Genomic DNA, 14,434 nt, shown 5'->3' with positions numbered 1-14,434 from the left:
TACAACTGCCATTCAAACCTTTCTTTAATGTTTTAGTGACTTTGTATGTAAAGAAATGTTTGTACACTAAAAACTGTTCAAGGAGTCAAGTTTATTGGGATAAAATATTTTTTGAGATAGAGTGCAACATTTCAATTTTTTTTAATCCTAAAATAACAGTTCAAACCAGTTCAAGGAGTCAGTTTTGCGTGTGCATGGACATTTGAACATTAAAAATATAAAAATTTACAGATGCATTGAAAATATATTTTTTCACTTTTAATAAAGTGGAAGAGCGGATTTTCTTTAAATTTTTTATTGTTGTGTTATTAAGAATAATATGAAATACAAATAGAATACAAAGACTAATACAAAATAAAATGGATGAAAATCATATGTACTAATTGAGTTAATTAATTTTGTACAAATTTAAAAATTCATAGAAAATTAACAAATTCCATTTTTACTCATACATTAATAGAGGATCAAATAAGATTTAATGCAAAAAAAAAAACTGATTCTATATGCTTAAGTTTGAGAATTTCTGGAAAAGGATTTTTTCATAGAAAGAGCATTAAATTTTTCATGCTGTCTGGTTATGCATGCAATCTTCAGCAAAGAGGTTACAGTCAACCTTAAATTAAATCTTTGATGTTTAGTAATTTAGATTTATGTTTTAAATATCTTTATATATAATTATTTTTGAAAGTTACTTTTACTAACTTACTTTAAATAACTTAAATAACTTACGTTAAATAACTTACTTTTAAGCAATTTGATTTTAAAGAAATATCTTTTAGTTTTTCTGTACTTAAATAAAATAATGATCGTCTATGTTTTTCTTTATTTTTCAGACGCTCCCGGGAGCCCACCGATGATGGGAGGCGGATGAGGTCGATAAGCATCCTTTCCGGTCCGCTGGAAAGGATGCGTAATCCCGTTTTCATATGCAGATATTTTCTTTTTATTAGTTACATCAGAATAATTCAGTAAAACATTTGTGTCTGTTTATGCTATATTTTATTGCATAAATTTATGAAGACGTTCTGGTAAACTATTTATAGGCCAGAGTTTCTGATTAGACACATTGTATATCTGCAATGAAAATTTTTATTTTATTACAATGTTGTTAGGTATTTGTCTGTACATAAAAATGGTTATTTTGGTTTCTGTTAAAATATATTTCTAAAATTCTTTACTTTTTTAAAATATGTAAATAAATGTAAAATTGTATTCTTTGTCTGGAATGCTTCAATTAGATGATAAATGAAAAAAAAATATTTTCTACATATTGATAATAAGCACCTAATACTTGATTATGATATAAAAAAGAATTGATATTAAAATAGTGTGTGCAATATCTGCTCTGAAAGTAGAGAACTGAACAGAGCAAAATGCCAACTGTTTGATTACCTGATTAGTTGTGGGCTTTATATTAAATCTAATTTAACATTAAGTTTCAAGTTTATATAAGGAAAAACCAAACAAACTATTAAAAGTATTACATGTAAAATTTGTTTGGTAAATATAGAACAGAGATAGGTGACAAGATTAAAAATTTTGAGTAAAAAAAAAAATGGCTGTTCTATAGCGCATATTATATCGTCACTTTTATGCTGGCTCTCCACTTAGCTCGATTCAGTCGCGCTTTGTCACTGCTCTTGCTCATTAAAATCGCCTTCGAGTACTTCCACAAAATATATATTCACGTGGCAGTTCTATCTCAGCCAATCATTGCAGCATCCATAATTTCAAGTGTACGTGACATTATATTTTTAATTATCATTCTTAGCACCACACACTGTACAGTATAAAGTTGGAAATTTCGAAAAAGTGCAAACAGTTTAAAGTTTATCCGTTATTTAAAAAACGTACCATAATTCGTTGAAAATCGCCTTCCATTTCGCGCAACGTGTGTAGGAACGGCAGCGATTTCGTCGCTTTATGAATCATCGGGCGATGGCGCTAAGTGGAGATTTATTACTTTTCCAGCTATTTTATATAGCATGGAAAATACGGTCAAGAAATGAGCCCCAAGATTTTTACATTTTTGGACACTGGACGTTAACGGAGAAATGCAAAAGAATTTGTATGTGGCGCGAGTTTGTTCACCCACTTCGAAGCTTCTGAGTCTGTCTGAAATTTTGCATGGAGGTTTCTGTATTAGGGGAATTAGTGGTTATAGGTCGACGGGGTGGGGAGATAATGGGTGGCATGTGTATCTTCAGTAGGGTCGGACTTAATGATTTTACTTATTATTAGTATTTAAAATTTATAAAATTCATCCCTACCCTCGAAATTAATTTTTTTGATATTTTATAATAGTTAAAAATATAAGAAATGGCGCCGAGAAAGTTAAGCAACTCGCTGGTGTTTTGAAAATTGCAGCCCAAAAAGTGATCTTTATTTAAGGAAACACGACAGTTTAAGTATTAATTTTGTCCGAAATTATCTATGGATATTGTGAAATTTTTATAAGCTTATACATTGAGAACGTGAACTTTAAAAAAAAAATTACCTGGATTATTAATTCATTTTATTAAGTACGTTTTGTGGAGACTAAATTTCTTTTCGAACAATTCATATCTTCAAGTGAAATGAGTAATCTAAATACAGTATCTTTATATTCGTATATTTTCTTTTTTATCTTCGAAGAACAATAGGAAAATGCATGCTATAAGGGAAATGAACAATACTTGTGTAAATTATTACAAAACAAATAGTTATTGATTGAAAATAAGCGTACAAATGGCCGAGAGATTGAAAACATCAACTTAATGTTCTGGTGCACTCGGCACGGAATCCAGTAAATAACCATGAATTTTTCAGGGATGGCCGGGCTCATTTCGGATATCTCTTACTATTAGGCCCACAATAATACCCATCATAGATTCTGTTAAGTATCGTGAGCTTAGGCAAATTGCACGATACCTATGATTAAAAATGCGCTGTTAGTACCCAGGGAGCAGAAGGAGTAAACACAATTGGAAACATTATATATAAATACTTTACCATACACCCAGTGTTAGACCAAACAGTACAGGGTTTTCATATTCATATTTGTTTAGATATGAGAGGAAAAAAAAGGTGTCGCAAGGATCGCTAAATGAAAGAAACATCAATAAATTTGATGTTTCTTTCATTTAGCGATCCTTGATTAAAATCTCGGATAAAGATTGCACATTTATCTGAGATTTCATATAGAAATGTATTCGTTAATTATAGAAAAAGAAGTTCGAGAATCTTTTCCAAACGTTGAAATGCTAATGATATGCAATGTAACCGGTGAAAGATCATTTTCTAAACTACTCATTATTAAAAATGTGTTGAGAACATCCGTGACACAAGAACGTTTAAATTATTTAACGGTCATGATTACGTGAAATAAATATTGAAGATGTAATAAAGAATTTTGCAGATAAAAAAAGCACGAAAATGTTTTATATAATTTTTATAAGTTAGTTTTATTTAATTTAAATACATTACGTTTAATGTATATTGTCTATATTTTATAAAATAAAGCGTTATTTAATTAAATTTTATATGAATTTATAAGAATGTTTTAAGCTTTAACACCTTTACAATAATAATAAATATTTTTGAAAACATTTTTTTTAAGTACAGTATTTTGTATAAATTTTCTAAATCATCAAATTTGCCTACTCGTAAACGGGACTTATGCAAGTAAGAAATTTTAATAAGCTCTTTATGCAAGTAAGAAATTTTAATAATTATGCAAGTAAGAAATTTTAATAATTATGCAAGTAAGAAATTTTAATAAGCTCTTGCATTTAAGCTGCTGCTTCGAGCGTTCTTGTCGCAATGGAAAATGTCATACAAACATAAATATATTATACAGTGGTGCCTCGTTTAACGTACGCCTCGAATAACGGACTTTCCGTTCGACAGTTACGTGAGGCAAACAAGTGCGAATGATGTTTCCACTCTTTTGCCGTTGCCAATGACAATCTGCTATTTTTATAATATATTAGCATTATTAGAATATATTATTAGTACAGTAGACCTTCTATAAGACGGGTTCCTATAATTACGATTCCTATAAGACGGCGAAAAAATTGCAACGGCATCCGTAAAAAACGGTAAAAAAACTCCTATAATTACGTAAAACGTCATCAGGCAGCCGAACTACTTTCCGCCATCCAGCGCCACGCTACGGAGAGATTACTATCGTCTGTACAGTATTATATATAAATTAGGTACTGTACATATAATTATATATTAACTTAATTTATTGTAACTTTATTATAATTATATATATNCTGTGAACGGCTCACGTATTTGTAAAATCTAAGTGACTCGTACAACATGGAATTCATATAAAACGGAATTATCAACAGTGTTATAGGGGGTCAACTGTATATAATTTTAAGTCACATCGTAAAGTAAAAATTGGCGACGGTTGAATAGCCGAATGGATTTCCACCCGTTCGGATTGATCCCGGATTCACCAGAATGGTATGCTTCCACCCTAATTGCTCGGCCATCCAGTTATCGATTCATATTATGCAAGTAAGAAATTTTAATAAGCTCTTGCATTTAAGCTGCTGCTTCGAGCGTTCTTGTCGCAATGGAAAATGTCATACAAACATAAATATATTATACAGTGGTGCCTCGTTTAACGTACGCCTCGAATAACGGACTTTCCGTTCGACAGTTACGTGAGGCAAACAAGTGCGAATGATGTTTCCACTCTTTTGCCGTTGCCAATGACAATCTGCTATTTTTATAATATATTAGCATTATTAGAATATATTATTAGTACAGTAGACCTCCTATAAGACGGGTTCCTATAATTACGATTCCTATAAGACGGCGAAAAAATTGCAACGGCATCCGTAAAAAACGGTAAAAAAACTCCTATAATTACGTAAAACGTCATCAGGCAGCCGAACTACTTTCCGCCATCCAGCGCCACGCTACGGAGAGATTACTATCGTCTGTACAGTATTATATATAAATTATATATAAATTAGGTACTGTACATATAATTATATATTAACTTAATTTATTGTAACTTTATTATAATTATATATATACTTTCCGCCGTCTAGCGCCACGCTACGGAGAGTTTAGGCGAGTAAGTTGTTTACTATCGTCTGTACAGTACGTAAATTAGGTACCGTAAGTCTAATACAGTACTGTAATTTTATGCATTTCTTGTGATAGAAATATTTCTTATTCAACGGCCATAAAAATTATTTATATTAATGATGTCTCCAAAGTTCAACGAAGTTTTCGCAGAAAAATAACTTATCAGAAATCGGCCGCGGTTTGGTGCGCTGCTCCGCGACGAAAACAAGCTTGAGCAATGGCGATGTCGAATGGTGCATCGAATGGTGCACACTCGGTAAGTAATCCTACAATATTTTGTTTATAGCGTAGTATACGGATTATTCCCCCCCAAAAAATATATATACATATTTTGGAAATGTTGAGTCGGATTAGTCTAGAATCGATTAATTTTACGGAAGAAAACCTTTCAAACAGCCGTAGTCCGTAAACTTCACACGTGTCGGGCTGTGATTGGCAAGGACTCGTAAGAAATCGATTCATAAAGAACGGAACGTATCTACCGTCTTATAGGTGGGGGGGTCGACTGTATATCTAAAGTATGGAGCTCCCGTTGGGATTCGACTCGCTCCCTTGTTTATTACGTACTGTACAGTACATCGCCTCAGTGCAAGGTATTTACATTTATTCAAGTGTTGTGTAAATCATGGCTTCTAAAAAAACAAAGGTGATTTCAATTTTAATAAAGCAAGAAATCATCAGAAGGAGTGAAAGTTGACAAAAACTTCTTTGTCGAATGGGGAGAGGTTCGGGAGTTTACAAACACTCATTATCCAGAGCTGAGTCCAACAGGATCAATGATCTCCCTTGCCCGTCATTTCCGACAGGTGTTGAAGAAGAGAGAGAAACAGACCACCTTGGATGTGTTTTTCAATAAACCAGCAGGTAAAAAACAAAGGATGGAACAAGAGGAGTTGAACATGCAAGCTCCGGTAGCCTCTCCTGAATCTAAAAACGATAAAAAGAGACCTGTTGCAATGTGTAAAAAGTCTGTATCTGTATGAATGTGTGAAGAAAGTGTTCCTCCACCTCCTTTTCACATTATCTGACTACCCGGCATAATTGGTGACTGCTCCATTTTCATTTTTTTATGATACAGTATGCTTATTTTATGCTGCGGAACGAATTATATGTTTTAACACGTATTTCTATGGGAAAATGCGTTTCGTATAACGGACTTTTCACTTAACGGTCGTGCACCTAGAACGGATTAAGTACGTTATACGAGGCACCACTGTATTTAGATAATTAAAAAGAATATAATTAATATTTAACACAGTATGACAGAAAGTGAGTCAAAGGAAACGATATACAGAACGGAACAAGTATTATATTTACCAATTTCAAATGACAAGTAAAAAACCGAAGAAACTTTATTTGGCCATTAAATGGTAAACCTCACGTACACATTTAATATCACATACAGTAATGTACGAGATGTTAAATACATACCTTTTTTTTCTATTTAATGACAATAATAAAGTTTCTACAATTTCTCACCGTCTTTTACTTCTCATTCGAAATTGGTAAATATAATACTCACCACCCTGTAACAATTAATCACTAAATATATGAATATCAGGATACGTAAAGAAATTTGTATATTTTTCAAATATACAAATTAATCCGTTTATCCTTGCCTTTTTAAATTATTACGTGACTTCTGCCATAGTATTTCCTCTTACCTCGTCATGTAACGCCATTAAACAATGACATTTTAAGTTTCTCGTTCTCAATATTTATTCAGGAGTTTTGTTATTTTAACATAAACTATTAATACAATTTTATTAAAAGTTTTCAAATTTTTACGATTAAAATTTTAAAGTTTATAAGTTTATTTCATATCGTTTCCATTAAAACAATAATAGTAAAATATAACAGAAATTTTGAAAAAAATATAACATTTATATTCTCATTACCAGAATGATTCTTCAGTGTTTCTGAAGTGTATGGCATAGTAAACTGCAGTGTTTATGACTCTGTTTTGTACTTTTTACACCGAATTAAATTTATATTCTCATTAACAGAATGATTCTTCAGTGTTTCTGAAGTGTATGGCATAGTAAACTGCAGTGTTTATGACTCTGTTTTGTACTTTTTACACCGAATTAAATTTATATTCTCATTAACAGAATGATTCTTCAGTGTTTCTGAAGTGTATGGCATAGTAAACTGCAGTGTTTATGACTCTGTTTTGTACTTTTTACACCGAATTAAATTTATATTCTCATTAACAGAATGATTCTTCAGTGTTTCTGAAGTGTATGGCATAGTAAACTGCAGTGTTTATGACTCTGTTTTGTACTTTTTACACCGAATTAAATTTATATTCTCATTAACAGAATGATTCTTCAGTGTTTCTGAAGTGTATGGCATAGTAAACTGCAGTGTTTATGACTCTGTTTTGTACTTTTTACACCGAATTAAATTTATATTCTCATTAACAGAATGATTCTTCAGTGTTTCTGAAGTGTATGGCATAGTAAACTGCAGTGTTTATGACTCTGTTTTGTACTTTTTACACCGAATTAAATTTATATTCTCATTAACAGAATGATTCTTCAGTGTTTCTGAAGTGTATGGCATAGTAAACTGCAGTGTTTATGACTCTGTTTTGTACTTTTTACACCGAATTAAATTTATATTCTCATTAACAGAATGATTCTTCAGTGTTTCTGAAGTGTATGGCATAGTAAACTGCAGTGTTTATGACTCTGTTTTGTACTTTTTACACCGAATTAATAAAGTAATGTACAGTACTTTAGGTTCCTCCTGCGTATATTATTCCTTAATACAACTAAGTGGGTTAATCGAGGATACGAGTTACGTAATTTTTGGGCTGTTACGCGATTTATGGGCTTTAAACAGGAGGACAGAACGTGCTTGTATGCCCCAGCGCGCTCGCAATATTAATTTGTTTTAACACAGCAGGAAAGACCGTCCTTGATAATACGAAATAAATCGTACTGTTTATAAGTTGCAATGAATTAATAAATGTTAATGGTTCATATTTTCTGGTATTATTTAACGAAGAAAATATTTTTCTAATTTTAACTCATTAATTGTATTCCTTTCGAGGGGAATAAATTGAATTATATAATAAAATTAAGAGATTTTGAAATNCATATGGAAGTAGGTTTTCTCAGTTAGTGCCCATAGAGTAAAAAGAGCCAAAAATGAAAATACAAAAAGCTTTTATTATTATTTTTTTAAATGTTGAAAATATTTCATAAGAAGTAAAGATTTAATCATTAAAACTTAATAAAAATACGTCTATTAACTTGTTTTACTTTTTCAGGATTATAAAAAGTGCCTGGATAGTTATGATGAAGTAAATATATATATATATATTTTTTTTTCTTACTGTTATTTATTTATTTATAGAACTTATAATGTAAAAAAGATGTAAACGATATCAATTAAATGTTAAAATATTTAATGTATTTATTTAAATCTATAATACTGTATATTATATAAAAACTCGATGAAAATTGAAATATATAAACAATATTATTTTAAATATAGAAAAAAGAAGAACCAAAATATTACGAGGTAAATATAATTTCTAATGAATTTATCATGTTTTATTCTTAAACTGGTAGTTCTTATTTTATATTTTGAATTTCAGGAATTATGTGATAAAAGATTGACGGAAAATTGTATAGTAAGTTTTTTCTATTATACATTACATCAGTTATTGGGCTGAAATTTGAAAAAAAAAAAAAAATTGTAGACCTATAAATTTCTACTGTGTCCATCTGCTTGTGCTAATTCAATATGTAGAAAGAAGTGAGATGGGTAAAAGCCAAGAATAGGTAATGAAAGCTTAGGGGCAGAAGGCCCCGATTAACTATATGCAAAGCGGAAGTGACGTTTTATCGATTCAACAATTTTCTCTGAAAGAGTTAGATAGATGACTGGAACGACTTTGTTAAAGGAAAAGTATGATGTACAGGGGCAAGCCACTACTCATTTGAGGTGGAGAGCGTATATTTTAAACGAAATAAATTCAAAATTGTGGTTAAAAATTGAAGCCCGGCATTGTGACGATGTCACAATAAAATAATTACTGGTTATTTTTATAACTCCATAAATAATAACACGATTTTGTATTATTGTAAAGAGATATATCTGAATTTTTTAGTGACTTAATAAATAATATTTGTTTACAGTTAAAATATAAAGATTGCGAAAATAATGGCGTTAATATTACAATGAAGGTAATGTATATTTTAATTACATTCACATTTATACGTATTATTTTTTTTGTTATTTAATTTAGAAAATAACGTTAACGAAATAACTTTAAATGTTTAGGTATAAGCTGTATTATAATAGATGTAATTCAATCATGAATGATGAATATGTTTTAACATTATATGTAAACATGTATAATAATTACAGGAGAGGAAAATCAATGAGAATTTAATATTTATTTCAAACAGACGTTATAAAGAACAGCTTAGTTACACTGATTACATTACAGTACAGTCGACCCCCCCTATAACACGGTTGATAAAACCGTTTTATATGAATTCCATGTTGTACGTGAGCCGTTCACAGTCCGGCACACGTATTTGTAAAATCTAAGTGACTCGTACAACATGGAATTCATATAAAACGGTTTTATCAACCGTGTTATAGGGGGGTCGACTGTATAATACCTTGCCAAATGATTAAACTATTTTCTTTTTTTTTCGTAATACTTTTTAAGGAATGAGTAATTTTTTTTATATATTCTTATTCCCTATTTTATCCGATACACTTTTAATAAGTTTTTTTTTTTTTAAATATGACAACACTATAAATATAAAAAAATTAAATTTCTACTACGAAAAGAGAAGTGATAGAGGTTCTCGGTAAAGAATGGCAGCGTGGCCCCATTTATATGAACAAAAATAAAAAATATATAAAGAGTATTCCTCGTGATGTAGAAGTACTACTGACTGTTCAAGATAGTAATTTTCATTTTTTAAGTTGTATTATATTCAAAACTTTATATAGAAAATCTTACCTTTTATTTCATAAGACATAATAAAACATTAATAATTGAAATAATCCTATCAACAATTGCATTTTTATCGAATAACTACATCGAAATCATCAATTTTTGTACGGGTGTAACCTTACATTGCCAGAAAATCTTATAGTTTTAATCGATAAAACCTAATCTGTATTGAAAAGCAAAAACTTTTTATCTAATGTAATTTATTTTAATAATTTACACGAACAACTTTTATTGATAAAATCTTACAATACTGTTGTATTGTTAACATCTATTTGAAATTAAATATAATACAACCTTTTTTTAATTATAATTACAGATGATATATGTACTGACTAGTGTAATGTCAGAAGAGGTAAGATAGAATTATTAAAAGTACAGTAGAGCGTCGATTATCCGAAAGCCAATCATCGGAAAGAATTCCAGTGGGCAAATTTAAATTTTCGCCAGTGCTGTGGCGCTGTAATCTTTGGCTACGTCTTGGGCTACTCAAATATTTTACGTTTTTGATACTAAATTAACTTCTAAAGTATAATTTTTTATTGTTTTTATATTTTTCAATATATTTATTTTGTTTGTACAAAATAAAAAAATAATTTTTAACGATACAATAGTCTTCGTTAGGCTTAACATCGACGAAAATTCAACGCGAAGCGACGCGCAACGGAAAAAAATGTCAAGATGGGATAAATTAATATATTTTTCCTACATGATCGGTTATCCGAAACATCGATCTTCCGAACAACCCCAGTCCCCAATTGATTCGGATAATCGACGCTCTACTGTATATATAAATAAATAAAAGACAAACTTAATACTTATTAATATAATGCTAATTTGTAACTAAATAAATTACATATTAAAGATTAAAAAAGAGAAGTAAATAATATTAAAATATTCTGATGCATTTTGTAAATGATTTTTTTATTATTTTAATAAATAGTTATTTAATGAAACAAAATATATTTTAGGAATAGATAATTCATATATGCCTGTAATATTTCATTCGAATAAATTAATTTCATACATTTTATATATAAAATTAATTGTATCGAAATGAAATATTATAGGCCTATATGGATTATCTATTCTTATACTGTTACGAGCATTCATATTTACATAGGAGCTAAAGAAATGAATAACTTGTATTTTCGTTGGTTAATGTAAATGTTTTAATTTCGTCTTTACGTATAAGCAGGAGTGCGATATTCGTTAGGGTGGAAAGAAATTGTTTGGCTTTTACAATTTGTACAATCTCCTCCAAATTGGAAATTTTCGGAATTCGTCCGTGATCATTGTAACAGACAACAACAGGAATTTATTATAGAACTAAACCTATGAGACATATAACTGAGCCTAAGTTAGATGCGGATAAATGAGGTTACATATACACTCCTATGGAGGGGATGGACAAAAGTTTCTAATCAGCTCGCATGCTGACCTAATGACCTAGCTCTGTCGCTACTTCCGGAGAGAGAGAGTTTATTATAATCTATAGATACCTCAATATTCGTTGGTCAAATTAGATGACGTTCGTTCGATCGGAGAGAGAGGAATTCGAAGAGGACTGGCGATTGTATTGCGGGTCTTCTGATCTTTGAATTGCATGGGCCAGGACGGTCCGTTTGAGGAGGTCCGCTGAACTCGGCACCTAGTCGTTGATTACTTCGGGCATTAATTAATCTATTCACCTTCCTTTGGACTTTGTATGGGACGACCGCCTGGAACTTCGGTGTCTCCACCTTTTTATGCTTGATGGCTGGGAAAATGATCGTGTGATCGACTATTGACATGTCGAAAGTTCATTCCCAGGTGCGGGCATAGGTTTATTCCAATGACGTTTAATAGCAGCTGTTCCTCTTTCACAATCGAATGTTTTCCTTTTGCCATCTTGTTGTCAAAATTCCTCTCCGTTTGTTTAGAGAGAACGTCATCTGATCCATTCTAGAGCGATGTTTTTTTTATAACAATCGCGTTAAGAAATTAAATTACAAAGTCGAAATTTTGCGCGAAATTCGCTCATTCCTCCGCTCAGGCCCGTAGATAGCGCCGCAGGCTCACACACCCCACCTTTTGTAATTTCCAATAGCGTGATGGCTAAATGATTTTCAACAAAGTAGACGAAAGGAAACAAATTTTAGTTTTTTAAGATTAATTAATTGCTAGATATTCTTCTCACAATTACAGAATAAAAAAGAGCTTTTTCGTAAGACCGAAACTAGGCAATAAATACGGGTGAAGAATCAATGATGCGCCATTAGAAACACTTTGTTTCGTACGGGACTATTTCAAATATTTATAAATAACTTTTGACTTTTTATATTGACTTGAAGGAGATGTGTGGAGAAAAATGATCTATTATGGCGATATAAAAATATCGCCATAATAGATCTTTTGAGTCAGATTTTGATTCAATAAATTAATGTTGTGCATTGTTAGATAAAAATAATTGTAGCATGTTTATGTACACACCAAAAGTAAAGAAATAAAATTAACGTTGCATAATGTCTTATTTTAATTAATTACAACAATGTCATTGCTAAGCATTAAGTTTTGTTGTTTTATTAAATAAAAGAGGATTCTGTGCAACGTTTATTTTTTTCCTAAAATTGAATTTCTAATTTTTCTAATCTATCTTTTAATAATTGTTAAGTATTGCTTTTCTAGTGTGAAAAATGTTGTGAGCTGGATGAAGAAGATAAGATAAGCGAGGTATGTACTGTACAGAGTGTCCATAATTAAAGTATACCACTTTAGACCACTCCGGAGACAAAACTGCTAGAGATAGATCGATAAAACTATACAGGCATGTTTATCTCGACACTGGAAAACAAAGGAAAAGTTTCAAAAATAGTTACAATTTTCACCGCTAGGGTCTATAACGGTGCAACTGTCGCAGCAGCATTACATAATAATAGTGATATTAAGTCGTGCTGCAGACTTTTATCATTCGTAAACTACAGCAGAGGGGATGTTTGAGTAGCGTTAAGTTTATGCAAGACTGCAAGATCACATCACACCACAGTCGTTATGAGAGACATACCGTCTAAAACACATGGCGATGAAAGGGCGATCTCTCAGTCTTTTACAATGCAATGGGCCTGTTCGTTTATCGATTTTACACCTGGTTACGGGCTATACGAAAAGGATACAGGATTACACATGCATATAGGATTTATACAGGTGAAGTTGCTGTATACTGTTGCTAATTCGATAACACGATTGCAATGTGTGACGAGAATGACAGAAAAGATGTTGAACAGTTTCTTTGATGACGTTGCAAAGTTGCACTTTTATAGACCCTCAGCGGCGTACTTTAATGATAGACCCTGTATAGTTTTCAATTAATTTTAATTTTTAATTAATTAAACATATAATTTAAAATGAGTATATTAAATATACCGTCAAAATNTAATACAAGATGGCAGCAAATCTGCCTACTTCCAATGAAATTAATTAGTAACTAATCATTAATGTAGCCCAAAAATAGTCCAATAATTCAACTGATCATTTGGCATTAACTTCATTTTCAACAGATTAACTTTAAAAAAATCTGGTGTTTTTCATAAGCTTTGGTTTTAGCTGAACCCCAGATCTGGATTACAAGTTTTCTTTCTATATTTAAAATAATGATTTATCATTTTCTAACAAATTATTATTTTAAACATGAAGAAATATTCTACTTTAAACTGCATTGTTAAAGATTCTATATTGAATGTTTGTTATGTTTTCATATAGTTTGAATATGTTTTTATAATATTTAAGTTCATAAATGCTGTAGACTTATCATTCAATAAATAAAACATAAAATAATGGAAATATGGAGATTATAAAAAAATACTGGCAACACTTGTTATTTTCAGTCTAGAAAATTCTGACTTGTGCAAGACAGTTACAGTATAATAGTTTGAAATCAAAATAAGGTTAGAATCCCTCCTAGTAACTGGAATTGAACTATTATTTTACTGTCCAATTCAAATTACTAGAATTGAATGCTCTAAAAATGTGCTTAGATATAAACTGAAGTTGCTCTTGATAAAAATGTCATGGAATGTTGGAGAAATCTCTAAAAATGTCTTGTCACACAACTATTGTAGATCTATGGCTGGCTAAATGCCTTTTTATAATAAATTAGTTAGTTTAGTAATATTTTATTAGCAAAAAATTTCAAAAATAGGAAAGACAAGAAAAAACAGGCTATTATAGATGTAGTAGTATTATTTTAATAACTATGAAAAATAAGTTTGTTTTAGAAACTCATAACAATGAAAACATTACAAAAGCAGACAATTGATTATATATAAAATTTAAAAATTCATATTATAATTTAATAGTAACGGATCTTATTTTTGTGAGAAT

At 30.6% G+C, this 14,434-nt stretch overlaps 2 long non-coding RNA genes across 2 annotated transcripts; one reads left to right on the top strand and one right to left on the bottom strand.

Annotated features, from left to right (window-relative positions):
* Positions 1 to 315: 315 nt before the first annotated feature.
* Positions 316 to 2,672, bottom strand: LOC111622696. The gene is made up of 3 exons (XR_002756316.1): positions 2,498 to 2,672; positions 744 to 1,074; positions 316 to 613 (listed from the first exon to the last, which is right to left on the bottom strand). It is a non-coding gene; the product is annotated as an uncharacterized LOC111622696 (long non-coding RNA).
* A 5,648-nt stretch (positions 2,673 to 8,320) lies between these two features.
* LOC111622697 lies at positions 8,321 to 9,295 on the top strand. The gene is made up of 4 exons (XR_002756317.1): positions 8,321 to 8,401; positions 8,596 to 8,622; positions 8,699 to 8,734; positions 9,243 to 9,295. It is a non-coding gene; the product is annotated as an uncharacterized LOC111622697 (long non-coding RNA).
* The last annotated feature ends 5,139 nt before the right edge of the window (positions 9,296 to 14,434 follow it).

Source organism: Centruroides sculpturatus, unplaced genomic scaffold (assembly GCF_000671375.1).
Source record: "Centruroides sculpturatus isolate CEXI.00-Female unplaced genomic scaffold, Cexi_2.0 scaffold168, whole genome shotgun sequence".
In the NCBI taxonomy this organism is placed as follows: Eukaryota; Metazoa; Arthropoda; class Arachnida; order Scorpiones; family Buthidae; genus Centruroides; species Centruroides sculpturatus.
This window is presented reverse-complemented; position numbering and strand designations above follow the sequence as displayed.